Source organism: Arachis ipaensis, chromosome B10, assembly GCF_059453495.1.
Source record: "Arachis ipaensis isolate K30076 ecotype BB chromosome B10, ASM5945349v1, whole genome shotgun sequence".
Lineage (NCBI taxonomy): Eukaryota > Viridiplantae > Streptophyta > Magnoliopsida > Fabales > Fabaceae > Arachis > Arachis ipaensis.
The window spans coordinates 12,921,701-12,935,904 of record NC_142435.1 but is presented as its reverse complement, the minus strand read 5'-3'; the positions used below and the strand labels follow the sequence as shown (position 1 = coordinate 12,935,904).

At 39.4% G+C, this 14,204-nt stretch overlaps 1 non-coding gene across 1 annotated transcript; it reads right to left on the bottom strand.

Annotated features, from left to right (window-relative positions):
- Positions 1-12,314: 12,314 nt before the first annotated feature.
- On the bottom strand, positions 12,315-12,422 carry LOC148579187 (small nucleolar RNA R71). Its single transcript, XR_015896790.1, has one exon. It is a non-coding gene; the product is annotated as a small nucleolar RNA R71 (small nucleolar RNA).
- Between the last annotated feature and the right edge of the window lie 1,782 nt (positions 12,423-14,204).

The following is a 14,204-nucleotide window of genomic DNA, read 5'->3' as shown; positions in this document are numbered from 1 at the left end:
TCGCGGCACTTGGAAGCGGGAACCCAAGTGCTCTTGACATGGGTTTGGCAATCGAAGCCACGGCTCTTGCAGCATGTCCTGCACCGCATGTGAGGGCAATCCTTCTTCGCCTGGTTCCCGCAGTCCTGGCAGCTAATCCCACCTGCTCCACTTCCTGCTCCACTTGCTGCTCCGCTCCCCACGGCCGGTGCCGCACCAGGAAGGCCGATCTCGAGGGTGACTGATCGTCGGACACGGTGGTTGGACCCACTCCTAGAGCAGCCACGGAGCTGTAAAGATCTTGGTGGAAGAGAGGCCTTGCTTGAGGTATGAGGTCGTGTTCCGGTTGGTGATGATGATGATGATGGTTCCACAGCTCCAAGCCACCTCGGTACGAGGAAACGTCTTCATTCTTGTACCAGTAAAATGTGTCGGAGGGAGGAAACGTCTTCATGCCTGGTGACTAGCAGCAGCAGAGGAGGAAGACGAAGGATGAGGGTTTTGAAATTTGGAATTTGGAATTTGGAGAAGAAGATAGAAGGGATAATTTGGAAATTTTATTAAAAAGTCAACGGAAAGTCACGGGTTGGATACTATTGTCACACGGAACCCATCTTTCATGGGTACAACATTAGTTTTCTTGTTTGATGGGTACTTTTGTCAGCGTTCGCAAAATTCATGGGTATAAATGGTAGTTTTTCCTATATATATATATATATATATATATATATATATATATATTATAGTTTACTATCCTGTTTATGTATATACCTGTTTATCATTTTGGTTGCGATTTTATTTTCTTTAAGGAAGGATTTTCATAAAAATTGAGTTCCGTTAACCAATTACAGGCTTGATATTATTAATAATAGTGTCAGTGTAACTTCAAGTTGCTAACACTCGATGTTTCGGTATGAGCATGCTATATTGGAAATTCGTCGTTACAATTTGGAATCAGAGCAGTTCATTCCTGTTAGAGCCTGAGAAATGGAATGGATCATGTTTCATTGCATACTCTGTGTTGTGTCTCATGCTTATAAGATATCCTTGTGATATAGATTGCATGACAGTTGCTGTGTATCCATTTTAGAAACTATTCATTCTCTAACTTGAGATGTTGAGATTGATCACCTTAATGTTGATTGTTAGGTGTGAACATGATCTAGATGGCTACACAAGGATGAGGTCGTGGTAGACGATGTGAGGTTCCGAGAGAGATTCTAACGCACGATCTTGATGCCTTTATGGTGGCAATAAACACCATGACTAAGGCTCTGCGTGAAACGGCGACTGCTACTATTCGAGTAATTGACTGTTTAGGAGATAGGAATGGCAAGCGTAAGGAAGTGGGGTATCTGCAGAGGATGGCAATGACACTAGAAGTGTTGAGAACAATGACAAGATGATGACTTAGGCGACTTTCCTGAAGGTGAACTTTCCCAAGTTCAAGGGGATGCTTGTGGCAACCGAGGCGAACAACTGGTTTCAGGGAATAAAGAAGTTGTTGAGGGTGCAGCAGGTACCTAAAGTACAGTTCATTGAGTTCACAACATATATGTCGGAAGGAGAGGCTGAGCACTAGTGGCATAGAGTGCAGAGGTTGTAGTGGCAAGACACAAGGGAGATTCTTTGGGAAGATTTCAAGGAAGAGTTTTATAAGAAATACTTCCCGAAGCCTATTCGCGAAGCTAAGGAGATGGAGTTGATCCAACTGAGTCAAAGAAACATGTCAGTAGCCGAGTATACTTGGAAGTTCGAAGATCTGTGTCATTTTTTAAAGATCTTCCAAGGAGATCCTAATAGTTTTGAAGAATGGAAATGTCTGAAGTATGAAGGAAGACTTCGCGATGAGCTGTTGCACTCTTTCGAAATTTCGTAAAACTCATCAATAAAAGCCATTTTATGGAAAACTGTGAGAAAAAAGATGGTGGCAACAAGAATGGGTCATCAAACTTACCACAAGGGAATGCTAACAACTTTCACCGACCTACGTTTCAACAGAGGGTGCCTTTCAAGAATCCTAGAGTACCTTAATGTGATAATCAACGAGTTGGAAATGCCTCTAGTAGATCTATTTTTGGGAACGGAGGTCGACCGTGGCAAAACCTTAGTAAGTGACCTCAACAAGGCCCCATGGATCAGTTATGTAGGCAGTGTGGAAAGGATCACCTCGGCAGGCCGTGCCAGTTCAAAGCACACGCTTGTTTTGTTTGTGGAGAAACGGTGCACATTACGAAGGATTGTCCAAAGAAGCCTAATCGAGATCCTACTAGAGCATTACAACAAGGGAGAGTGTTCGCTATGTCTGCCAATGATGCTACTGGTTCTGACTCCTTGCTCCAAGGTCAGTGTTATCTCAACACTTGTTCTTTAACTGTAATGTATGATTCTGGTGCGTCACTGATGACTGAAAATTCACTATATCACTACAATGAACCCCTCTTGGCAAGTATACCAAATTATTGTAAAGTAATAACTCACAATGAGTGAGGTCGAATCCCACAGAGATTGATTGATTGAACAACTTTAGTCACTGGGTGATTTAGTCAAGCTAATCAAGAATAATGTTGAGTGCAGAATTCTGAATAGCAGAATTGTAATGACTTAAAGATAAAGGAAAGCAATAAAGTGCAGAAATGTAAGAACATGAAAGTAAATTGCAGAAGTATAAATGACTGAATTGTAAATGGGGAATAGGTTGATAGCAGAAATTAAAGAAAGCTATAAAGAATAGGGAAGATAAGAATAGGAAAGATTCATTGGAGTTGGAAGATGTTGCTCTCCTTGGATTAAATTCAGATCATCTCATCTTCAATCATGTAACTTATTGACCTCTTGGCAATCATGATTGATTGAACCTCAATTTCTTGGTGATTCAATCTCTCAAATCTTGATAATTAGCCAATTCCTTGGTCTAATTGCTCATGAAGAGAGATAAGCTTGGTCCCTGATTTTACCACACATCCTCATAGATCCAAGTATTTGGATAGATTTTATGTCACCATATCCAATCTCAAAACCCAAATCTACTCAATGTGAGAAGGGATTTTAAACATGGTTTCATGTTTCCTTTTCCAAGGCTCCCATGAAGCCCGATTTGCATTCAATCTCTTTTTCAAGATAATTGAACACTAAGCATGAAGAACGAAATTCCTTCTAGCAAATCAAAGAGAGATGAAGAGAAGAAGAGATTCATTATCATTTAATCCATCAAGTACAACAGAGCTCCCTCCCCCAATGAGAGGGAGTTTAGCTACTCATAGCTTAGAGAAAAGTACAAGAGATGGAAGAAGATGAAGTAAGTGAAGTAAAAGTTCCAAGCTAACCCCTTTTCAATACTCTTCAAGGGGTATTTATACTACTCCTATTACTAGAAAATGAAAAATTACAAAAAGAAAAGAAAATTACAATTGAAAACTAAAGAGAAAACCATTAAATTGAGGCATGTGAGTGGCGTGTGCGCGGCGTGTGAGTGGCGTGCCACGCCCAGCTCAATAGCTTAGCTTGGGGTGCCGCGCCCCAAACTCAAGTGGCACACCCCATAGTGAAGCTAGCTTGGCGTGCCACACCCATAACTCAAGTCGCACTCCCCATAGTGATGTCTTCCTTCTTCCTCTCTGGTAAGTTGAACTAGCGTGGCACGCCCAGACCTGGCGTGCCACGCCTTCAGCAAAGTCCTCATTCTTCACCTCTGGAAAGTATATCTGACGTGCCACGCCCTTGTTAAGCTCTTCAACCTTCTTCTTTGGTCACTTGTACTAGCATGCCACGCCCAGGTCTGTCGTGCCACGCCCTTGTTAGGATCTCAATCTTCTCTTCTGGAGTGTTGAACTAGCGTGTCACTCCCAGGACTGGCGTGCCACGCCCTTTGTGGTGTAGTAAGCTGGCGTGCCATGCCCAGGACTCAAGTGGCACGCCCATGGTGTGCACACGGTTGGCGTGCCACGCCTAAAGTCTCAAGTGGCACGCCTTCGATGAGGCCTTGTTCCTTCTCTTCTGGGACTTTGTATTGGCGTGCCACGCCTTCGAAGTGGCATCCCACGCCCTTATTGGAGCTTCATGCACCCTTTCTGGTTTGGTGAACTGGCGTGCCACGCCCAGGGCTCAAGTGGCATGCCCATGATGATGGTTGAACTCACAAGCTTGGCGTGCCACACCCAAAGTACCAAGTGGCACGCCTTCGATGCTGCTCCTTCCTTTCTCCTCTGCTCAGTTGAACTGGCGTGCCACGCCTTCGACCTGGCGTGCTACGCCCAGCATGGGAGATAGAACTGTTGTGCCACGCGTAACTTGGCATGCCACGCCCTTTGCAATTCTTCAAAGATCCTTTTCTAGCCAGAATACCTGGCGTGCCACGCTCAACATTGGCGTTCCATGCCCATTGTAAAGCCTTGGGATTCCCCTCTGGAAAGTGTAGTTGGCGTGCCACGTGCATTGTAAAGCTTGTCCATCCATGTTCTGGGAAAGATAACTGGCGTGCCATGCCTGGCCTTGACGTGCCACGCTCATTGTAGCTCTTCATGGAGTCTCTTCTGGAAACTGTAACTGGCATGCCACGCTGATGAGCGGATATTTTATACGCTTTTTGGGGGTATTCTCATATAGTTTTTAGTAGGATTTAGCTACTTTTTTGTATATTTTTATTAGTTTTTATGCAAAAATCACATTTCTGGACTTTACTATGAGTTTATATATTTTTCTGTGATTTCAGGTATTTTCTGGCTAAAATTGAGGGACCTGAGCAAAAATCTGATTCAGAGGCTGAAAAAGGACTGCAGATGCTGTTGGATTTTGACCTCCCTGCACTCGAAATGGATTTTCTGGAGCTACAGAAGCCCAATTGGCGTGCTCTCAATTGCGTTGGAAATCAGACATCCAGGGCTTTCCAGCAATATATAATAGTCCATACTTTGCCCAAGTTTTGATGACGCAAATTGGCGTTTAACGCCAAGCCTTTACCCTATTCTGGCGTTAAACGCCAGAAACAGGTTGCAAACCAGAGTTAAACGCCAGAAACAGGGTACAACCTGGTGTTTAACTCCAAATAAAGTCTCTACACATGAAAGTTTCAATGCTCAGCCCAAGCACACACCAAGTGGGACCCGGAAGTGGATTTCTGCACTATCTATCTTAGTCTACTCATTTTCTGAAAACCTAGGTCACTAGCTTAGTATAAAAACTACTTTTAGAGATTTATTTTACATCTCATGACATTTTCACGTTTTACATTGTATCTCTACAGCATGAGTCTCTAAACTCCATGATTGGGGGTGAGGAGCTCTGCTGTGTCTCGATGAATTAATGCAATTACTTCTATTTTCTATTCAACATGCTTGTTTCTGTTCTAAGATATTCACTCGTATCTGACCATGAAGAATGTGATGATCCGTGACACTCATCATCATTCTCAACCTATGAACGCGTGCCCAACAACCACTTATGTTCTATCTGTAATAGCTTGAGTGTATATCTCTTGGGTTCCTGGTTCAGGAGTTTGATTGCCTCTCCTGACAACAGAGCATTCAAATCCCTTAGTCCAGAGTCTTCGTGGTAAAAGCTAGAATCAATTGGCAGCATTCCTGAGATCCGGAATGTCTAAACCTTATCTGTGGTATTCTGAGTAGGATCCGGGAAGGAATGACTGTGACGAGCTTCAAACTCACAAGTATTGGGCGTAGTGACAGACGCAAAAGGATCAATGGATCTTATTCCAACACAAGTGAGAACCGACAGATGATTAGCCATGTACATGGACCCTTTTTCACTGAGAGGACGGATGGTAGCCATTGACAACGGTGATCCACCAACACATAGCTTGCCATGGAAGGAGCCTTACGTGTGTGAAGAAGAAAATGGGAGGAAAGCAGAGATCCAGAAGAAGAAGCATCTCCAAAACCTCAATATGTTCTCAATTACTGCATAACAAGTAATTGTTTGATGCTCTTTTACTTTTTACTATTGAAATTAAGAATTATCATTGATATCCTGACTAAGAATTACAAGATAACCATAGCTTGCTTCAAGCCGGTAATCTCTGTTGGATCGACCCTTACTCACGTAAGGTATTACTTGGACGACCCAGTGCACTTGCTAGTTAGTGGTACGAGTTGTGAAAAGTGAGATTCACAATTTGTGCACTAAGTTTTTGGCGCCGTTGCCGGGGATTGTTCGAGTTTGGACTACTGACGGTTTATTTTGTTGCTTAGATTAGGAAAAATTTATTTTTTTTGTTTAGAGTCACTAAAATTGCGTCTTCTATTATTGTTTTTGGTTGAAACTTTTTTTTAGAATCCTTATTTTCTTTTTCAATTTTTTCGAAAATTTTTAAACTAATAATTGAGTTTTTCTATTTGAGTTTAGTTTCATATTTTAAGTTTGGTGTCTTTTGTGTTTCTGTTTTCTTAAAAATTTTTCAAAAGTTGTTCTTAGCGTTCATCGTGATATTCAAAGTTTTCCTGTTTGTTTCCTTTGTTTTGATCTAAAAATTTAAGTTTGGTGTTATTTTTACTGTTTTTCTCTTTCTTCATTAAATTCAAAAATATCTTCTCTCTTTATTTTAATTAATTTTCGAATTTTCCTTTAAAAATTCAGATTTTTATTTTAAAACTTTCTATTCTATCTTATCTTAGTTTTGAAATTTCAAAATTCAAAATCTTTTTCAAAAATCATATCCAAAGTTTTTCAAATCTTCTTAATTAAGTAATTATTTTAGTTTCCAAATTTATTTTTCTCTTAGTTTTCGAAATTTACATTTTAATTTCTAATTATTTTATTTTTTTCATTATTTTTATTTATTTTTAATTATTCAGTTTATTTCTACTTAAATAAAATAAAAACAAAAAAATATATATTTTATTTGCAAGTCATATCAATCCCATTTTATCCATCATGGACCTAAATAGAAATGAACAGTCCAAAAGGGCTCTGGGGTCATATGCTAACCCCATTACTGCTGTATATGGGAGTAGCATCTGTATACCTCCCATCAAAGCAAGCAGTTTTGAGCTAAATCCTCAGCTCATTGTCATGGTGCAGCAAAATTGCCAGTATTCCAGTCTTCTACAGGAAGAACCTACTAAGTTTCTGCCGCAGTTCTTGCAAATTGCTGACACAGTGCGTGACAAGGAGGTAGATCAGGACGTATACAGGCTGTTACTGTTTCCTTTCGCTGTAAAAGATCAAGCTAAGAGGTGGTTAAATAACTAACCCATAGCAAGCATAAGAACATGGAAACAGTTATCAGACAAATTCCTGAATCAATATTTCCCTCCAAAAAGGATGACACAGCTAAGGCTGGACATCCAAGACTTTAAACAAGAGGATGATGAATCCCTTTATAACGCCTGGGAGAGGTACAGAGGGATGCTAAGGAAATGTCCCTCTGAAATGTTTTCATAGTGGGTGCAATTAGACATCTTCTCTATGGGCTTACAAAAAAAGCTCAAATATCTCTAGACCACTCAGCTGGTGGATTTATACACATGAGAAAGACTATTGAAGAGGCTCAAGAGCTTATTGATATAGTTGCTAGAAATCAGCATTTGTACATAAGTAATGAGTCCTCCATGAAAGAAGAAGCTAAGACAGTATCAACTGACTTTAGTCCTCAGGAACAAGTTGCTGAACTCAATCAGCAACTATCTTCTATAACAAGGCAGTTAGCAGAATTTAAGGAGATGCTACAAGAAACCAAAATTGCTAACAAGGATATGGAATTACAACTGAATCAAACAAAACAGCAGTTATCAAAACAGATAACAGAGGAATGCCAAGCAGTTCAATTAAGAAGTAGAAAAATGTTAAATATCTCAACTCAAAGCAGTAGAAAGCCAAGAAAGGAACAGCTGACAGAGGATGAGCAACCTGCTACCCAAAATCCCTCTGAGGATAGTAAGAGCCCAGAGAGGAATAAGTCTGGCGTTCAAATGCCAGAAAAGGGTGAAAATCTGGTGTTAAACGCGCAATCCATGTCCAGTTCTGGCGTTCAAACGCCAGAAGAGGGTAGGAATCTGGCGTTAAATGCCCAATCCACGTCCAATCTTGGCGTTCAAATGCCAGTGAGGGATCAGACACCTGCAAGTGCTGATAATAACTCCCTCAAGAAGGCTTCTCAACCTGCCTCTATAGGAAATAAACATGCAGCAATTAAGGTTGAAGAATATAAAGCCAAAATGCCTTATCCTCAGAAACTCCGCCAAGCGGAACAGGATAAACAATTTGCCCGCTTTGCAGACTATCTCAGGACTCTTGAAATAAAGATTCCGTTTGCAGAGGCACTTGAGCAAATACCCTCTTATGCTAAGTTCATGAAAAAGATCTTAAGTCATAAGAAGGATTAGAGAGAAACAGAAAAAGGTTTTCTCACTGAAGAATGCAGTGCAGTTGATGAGCGGATAATTTATACGCTTTTTGGCACTGTTTTTAGTATGTTTCTAGTAGAATCTAGTTACTTTTAGGGATGTTTTCATTAGTTTTTATGCTAAATTCACATTTCTGGACTTTACTATGAGTTTGTGTGTTTTTCTGTGATTTCAGGTATTTTCTGGCTGAAGTTGAGGGACTTGAGCAAAAATCAGATTCAGAGGTTGAAGAAGGACTGCTGATGCTGTTGGATTCTGACCTCCCTGCACTTAAAGTGGATTTTCTGGAGCTACAGAACTCAAAATGGCGCACTTCCAATTGCGTTGGAAAGTAGACATCCAGGGCTTTCCAGCAATATATAATAGTCCATACTTTGCTCAAGTTTAGATGATGCAAACTGGCGTTCAACGCCAGTTCTCTGCCCAATTCTGGCGTCCAGCGCCAGAAACAAGTTGCAAAGTGGAGTTCAACGCCCAAAATGGCACAAAAGCTGGCGTTCAACTCCAAGAATGACCTCTCCACGTGTAGACTTCAAGCTCAGCCCAAGCACACACCAAGTGGGCCCCGGAAGTGGATTTATGCATCAATTACTTACTTCTGTAAACCCTAGTAACTAGTTTAGTATAAATAGGACTTTTTACTATTGTATTAGACATCTTTGGACGCCTGGTTCTTAGATCATGGGGGCTGGCCTCTCGGCCATGCCTGGACCTTTCACTTATGTATTTTCAACGGTAGAGTTTCTACACTCCATAGATTAAGGTGTGGAGCTCTGCTGTTCCTCAAAGATTAATGCAAAGTACTACTGTTTCTCTATTCAATTCAACTTATTTCGCTTCTAAGATATTCATTCGCACTTCAACCTGAATGTGATGAACGTGACAATCATCATCATTCCCTATGAACGCGTGCCTGACAACCACTTCCGTTCTACCTTAGATTGAATGAGTATCTCTTGGATCTCTTAATCAGAATCTTCGTGGTGTAAGCTAGATTGATGGCGGCATTCATGAGAATCCGGAAAGTCTAAACCTTGTCTGTGGTATTCCGAGTAGGATTTAGGGATTGAATGACAGTGACGAGCTTCAAACTCGCGAGTGCTAGGCGTAGTGACAGACGCAAAACGAAGGTGAATCCTATTCCAGCATGATCGAGAACCTCAGATGATTAGCCGTGCTGTGACAGAGCATTTGGACCATTTTCACAAGAGGATGGGATGTAGCCATTGACAACGGTGATGCCCTTACACAAAGCCAGCCATAGAAAGGTGTAGGACTGATTGGATGAAGACTGCGGGAAAGCAGAAGTTCAGAGGAACGAAAGCATCTCTATACGCTTATCTGAAATTCTAACCAATGAATTACATAAGTGTTTCTATCCTTATTTTCTATCTATTTATTATTTATGTTCGAAAACTCCATAACCTTTTGATATCAGCCTGACTGAGATTTACAAGGTGACCATAGCTTGCTTCATACCAACAATCTCCGTGGGATCGACCCTTACTCACGTAAGGTTTATTACTTGGACGACCCAGTGCACTTTCTGGTTAGTTGTGCGAAGTTGTGATAAAAAGTTGAGATTACAATTGAGCGTACCATGTTGATGGCGCCATTGATGATCACAATTTCGTGCACCAAGTTTTTGGCGTCGTTGCCGGGGATTGTTCGAGTTTGGACAACTGACGGTTCATCTTGTTGCTCAGATGAGGTAATTTTCTTTTTGTTTTATTTTCAAAAATTTCAAAAATTTTTCAAAAATTTCTCCTTTGTTTTCGAAAAAAAAATGTTTTCAAAAATATATTTTTCTTCAAAATTTTTAAGAATGAATTCTAGTGTTTCATGAAGCATGCGAAAGCCTGGCTGGCTGTAAAGCCATGTCTAAATTCTTTTGGACTGAGGTTTTGGCTTAAAATTGAATGAATTACACGCATATTTTTGCTAAAGCTTGGCTGGCCATTGGCCATGTCTAGTGTTTTGGACCGGAGCTTTCACTTGAAAGCTTGGCTGGCTGGTGAGCCATGTCTAATTCCTAGACTGAAGCTTTAGACTAACATTGCAAGATTCCTGGAATTCATATTAAAAATTTTGGAATCCTTATTTTTCTTTTTTTCAAACAATTTTCGAAAAATACCAAAAATATTTTGTGTTTCTTGTTTGAGTCATGTGTCATGTTATAAGTTTGGTGTCAATTGCATATTCATCTTTCATTTTTCGAAAAAATCATGCATTCATAGTGTTCTTCATGATCTTCAAGTTGTTCTTGGTAAGTCTTCTTGTTTGATCTTGATGTTTTCTTGTTTTGTGTCTTTTCTTGTTTTTCATATGCATTCTAGCATCCATAGAGTCTAAACATGAAAGATTTCTAAGTTTGGTGTCTTACATGTTTTCTTTGCATATAAAAATTTTCAAAAATAAGTCTTGATGTTCATCATGACATTCAAAGTGTTCTTGGTGTTCATCTTGACATTCATAGTGTTCTTGCATTCATCACATACTTTGATCCATAACTTTCATGCATTACATCATTTTTCATGTTTCTCCCTCTCATCATTAAAAAAATTCAAAAATAAAAAAATATCTTTCCCTTTTTCTCTCTTAAAAATTTTGAAAATTAGATTTGACTTTTTCAAAAATTTTTTAAAATCCAGTTGTTTTTATGAGTCAAATCAAATTTTCAATTTAAAAATCACATCTTTTTCATTTTCTTTTTCAAAAATAAAATCTTTTTCATTTTTCTTAGTTATTTTCGAAAAGTATAAAAATATTTTTCAAAAATATTTTTCTTATCTTTACCACATAATTTTCGAAAATAACATCATCAATTAATGTTTTGATTCAAAAATTTCAAGTTTGTTACTTGCTTGTTAAGAAAGATTCAAACTTTGAGTTCTAGAATCATATCTTGTGATTTCTTGTAAATCAAGTCATTAATTGTGATTTTAAAAATAAAATCTTTTTCAAAACTAATTTCAATCATATCTTTTCAAAAATATCTTCTTATCTTATCTTTTTCAAAAATTTGATTCTAAAATATCTTTTCTAACCTCCTATCTTCTTATCTTTTCAAAATTGGTTTTCAAATTTGTTTCAACTAACTAACTAACTTTTTGTTTGTTTCTTATATTTTTCAAAACTACTTAACTAACTCTCTCTCTCTCTCTCTCTCTAATTTTCGAAAATATCTCCCCTCTTTTTCAAAATTTCTTTTTAATTAACTAATTATTTTAATTTTTGATTTTAATTTTCGAAAATTACTAACCTTTTTCAAAAGAAAACTATTTTCGAAAATCACTAACCCTCTTTTTCAAAAATTGTTTTCGAAAATTCTCCTTCTCTCTCATCTCCTTTTATTTATTTATTCTTCTACTCACACAGGGACCTCTATACTGTGGTAAAAAGGATCCCTATTATTATTATTTTTCTGTCCCTCTTTTTCATATGAGCAGGAACAAAGACAAGAACATTCTTGTTGAAGCAGATCCAGAACCTGAAAGGACTCTGAAAAGGAAATTAAGAGAAGCTAAATTACAACAATCCAGAGATAACCTTTCAGAAATTTTCGAACAAGAAGAGGAGATGGCAGCCGAAAATAATAATAATGCAAGGAGGATGCTTGATGACTTTACTGCACCTAATTCCAATTTACATGGAAGAAGTATCTCCATTCCTGCCATTGGAGCAAACAATTTTGAGCTGAAACCTCAATTAGTTTCTCTGATGCAGCAAAACTGCAAGTTTCATGGACTTCCATCTGAAGATCCTTTTCAGTTCTTAACTGAATTCTTGCAGATATGTGATACTGTTAAGACTAATGGAGTAGATCCTGAAGTCTACAGGCTCATGCTTTTCCCTTTTGCTGTAAGAGACAGAGCTAGAGTGTGGTTGGATTCTCAACCCAGAGATAGCCTGAACTCTTGGGACAAGCTGGTCACGGCTTTCTTAGCCAAGTTCTTTCCTCCTCAAAAGCTGAGCAAGCTTAGAGTGGATGTTCAAACCTTCAGACAGAAAGAAGGTGAATCCCTCTATGAAGCTTGGGAAAGATACAAGCAACTGACCAAAAAGTGTCCTTCTGACATGCTTTCAGAATGGACCATCTTGGATATATTCTATGATGGTTTATCTGAGCTATCAAAGATGTCATTGGATACTTCTGCAGGTGGATCCATTCACCTAAAGAAAACGCCTGCAGAAGCTCAAGAACTCATTGACATGGTTGATAACAACCAGTTCATGTACACTTCTGAAAGGAATCCTGTGAATAATGGGACGCCTATGAAGAAGGGAGTTCTTGAAATTGATACTCTGAATGCCATATTGGCTCAGAATAAAATATTGACTCAGCAAGTCAATATGATTTCTCAGAGTCTGAATGGAATGCAAGCTGCATTCAACAGTACTCAAGAGGCGTCTTCTGAAGAAGAAGCTTATGATCCTGAGAACCCTGCAATAGCAGAGGTGAATTACTTAAGTGAACCTTATGGAAACACCTATAATCCATCATGGAGAAATCATCCAAATCTCTCATGGAAGGATCAACAAAAGCCTCAACAAGGCTTTAATAATGGTGGAAGAAACAGGTTTAGCAATAGTAAGCCTTTTCCATCATCCACTCAGCAACTGACAGGGAACTCTGAACAAAATATTTCTAATTTAGCAAACTTAGTCTCTGATCTATCTAAGGCCTCTGTGAGTTTCATGAATGAAACAAGATCCTCCATTAGAAATTTGGAGGCACAAGTGGGCCAACTGAGTAAAAGGATCACTGAAATCCCTCCTAGTACTCTCCCAAGCAATACAGAAGAAAATCCAAAAGGAGAGTGCAAGGCCATTGAATTAATCACCATGGCCGAACCTGTGAAGGAAGGAGAGGACGTGAATCCCAATGAGGAAGACCTCCTGGGACGTCCAGTGATCAATAAGGAGTTTCCCTCTGAGGAACCAAAGAAATCTGAGACTCATCTAGAGACCATAGAGATTCCATTGAACCTCCTTATGCCATTCATGAGCTCTGATGAGTATTCCTCTTCTGAAGAGAATGAGGATGTTACTGAAGAGCAAGCTGCCAAGTTTCTTGGTGCAATCATGAAGTTGAATGCCAAATTATTTGGTATTGAGACTTGGGAAGATGAACCTCCCTTGTTCACCAATGAACTAAGTGATCTGGATCAACTGACATTGTCTCAGAAGAAACAGGATCCTGGAAAGTTCGTAATACCTTGTACCATAGGCAACATGATCTTTGAAAAGGCTCTGTGTGACCTTGGTTCAGGGATAAACCTCATGCCCCTCTCTGTAATAGAGAAACTGGGAATCTTTGGGGTGCAAGCTGCTAAAATCTCATTAGAGATGGCAGATAATTCAAGAAAACATGCTTATGGACAAGTAGGGGACGTGTTAGTAAAGGTTGAAGGCCTTTACATCCCTACTGATTTCATAGTCCTAGATACTGGGAAGGATGAGGATGAATCCATCATCCTAGGAAGACCTTTCCTAGCCACAACAAGAGCTGTGATTGATGTGGACAGAGGAGAATTGATCCTTCAAATAAATGAGGACAACCTTGTGTTTACAACTCAAGGGTCTCTCTCTGCATCCATGGAGAGGAAGCATAAAAAGCCTCTCTCAAAGCAGAGTCAAACAAAGCCCCCACAGTCAAACTCTAAGTTTGGTGTTGGGAGGCCACAACCAAACTCTAAGTTTGGTGTCAAACCCCCATATCCAAACTCTAAGTTTGGTGTTGGGAGGTCTCAACAAAGCCCTGCACATCTGTGAGGCTCCATGAGAGCCCACTGTCAAGCTATTAACATTAAAGAAGCGCTTGTTGGGAGGCAACCCAATGCTTATTTATCTAATTTTCATTGT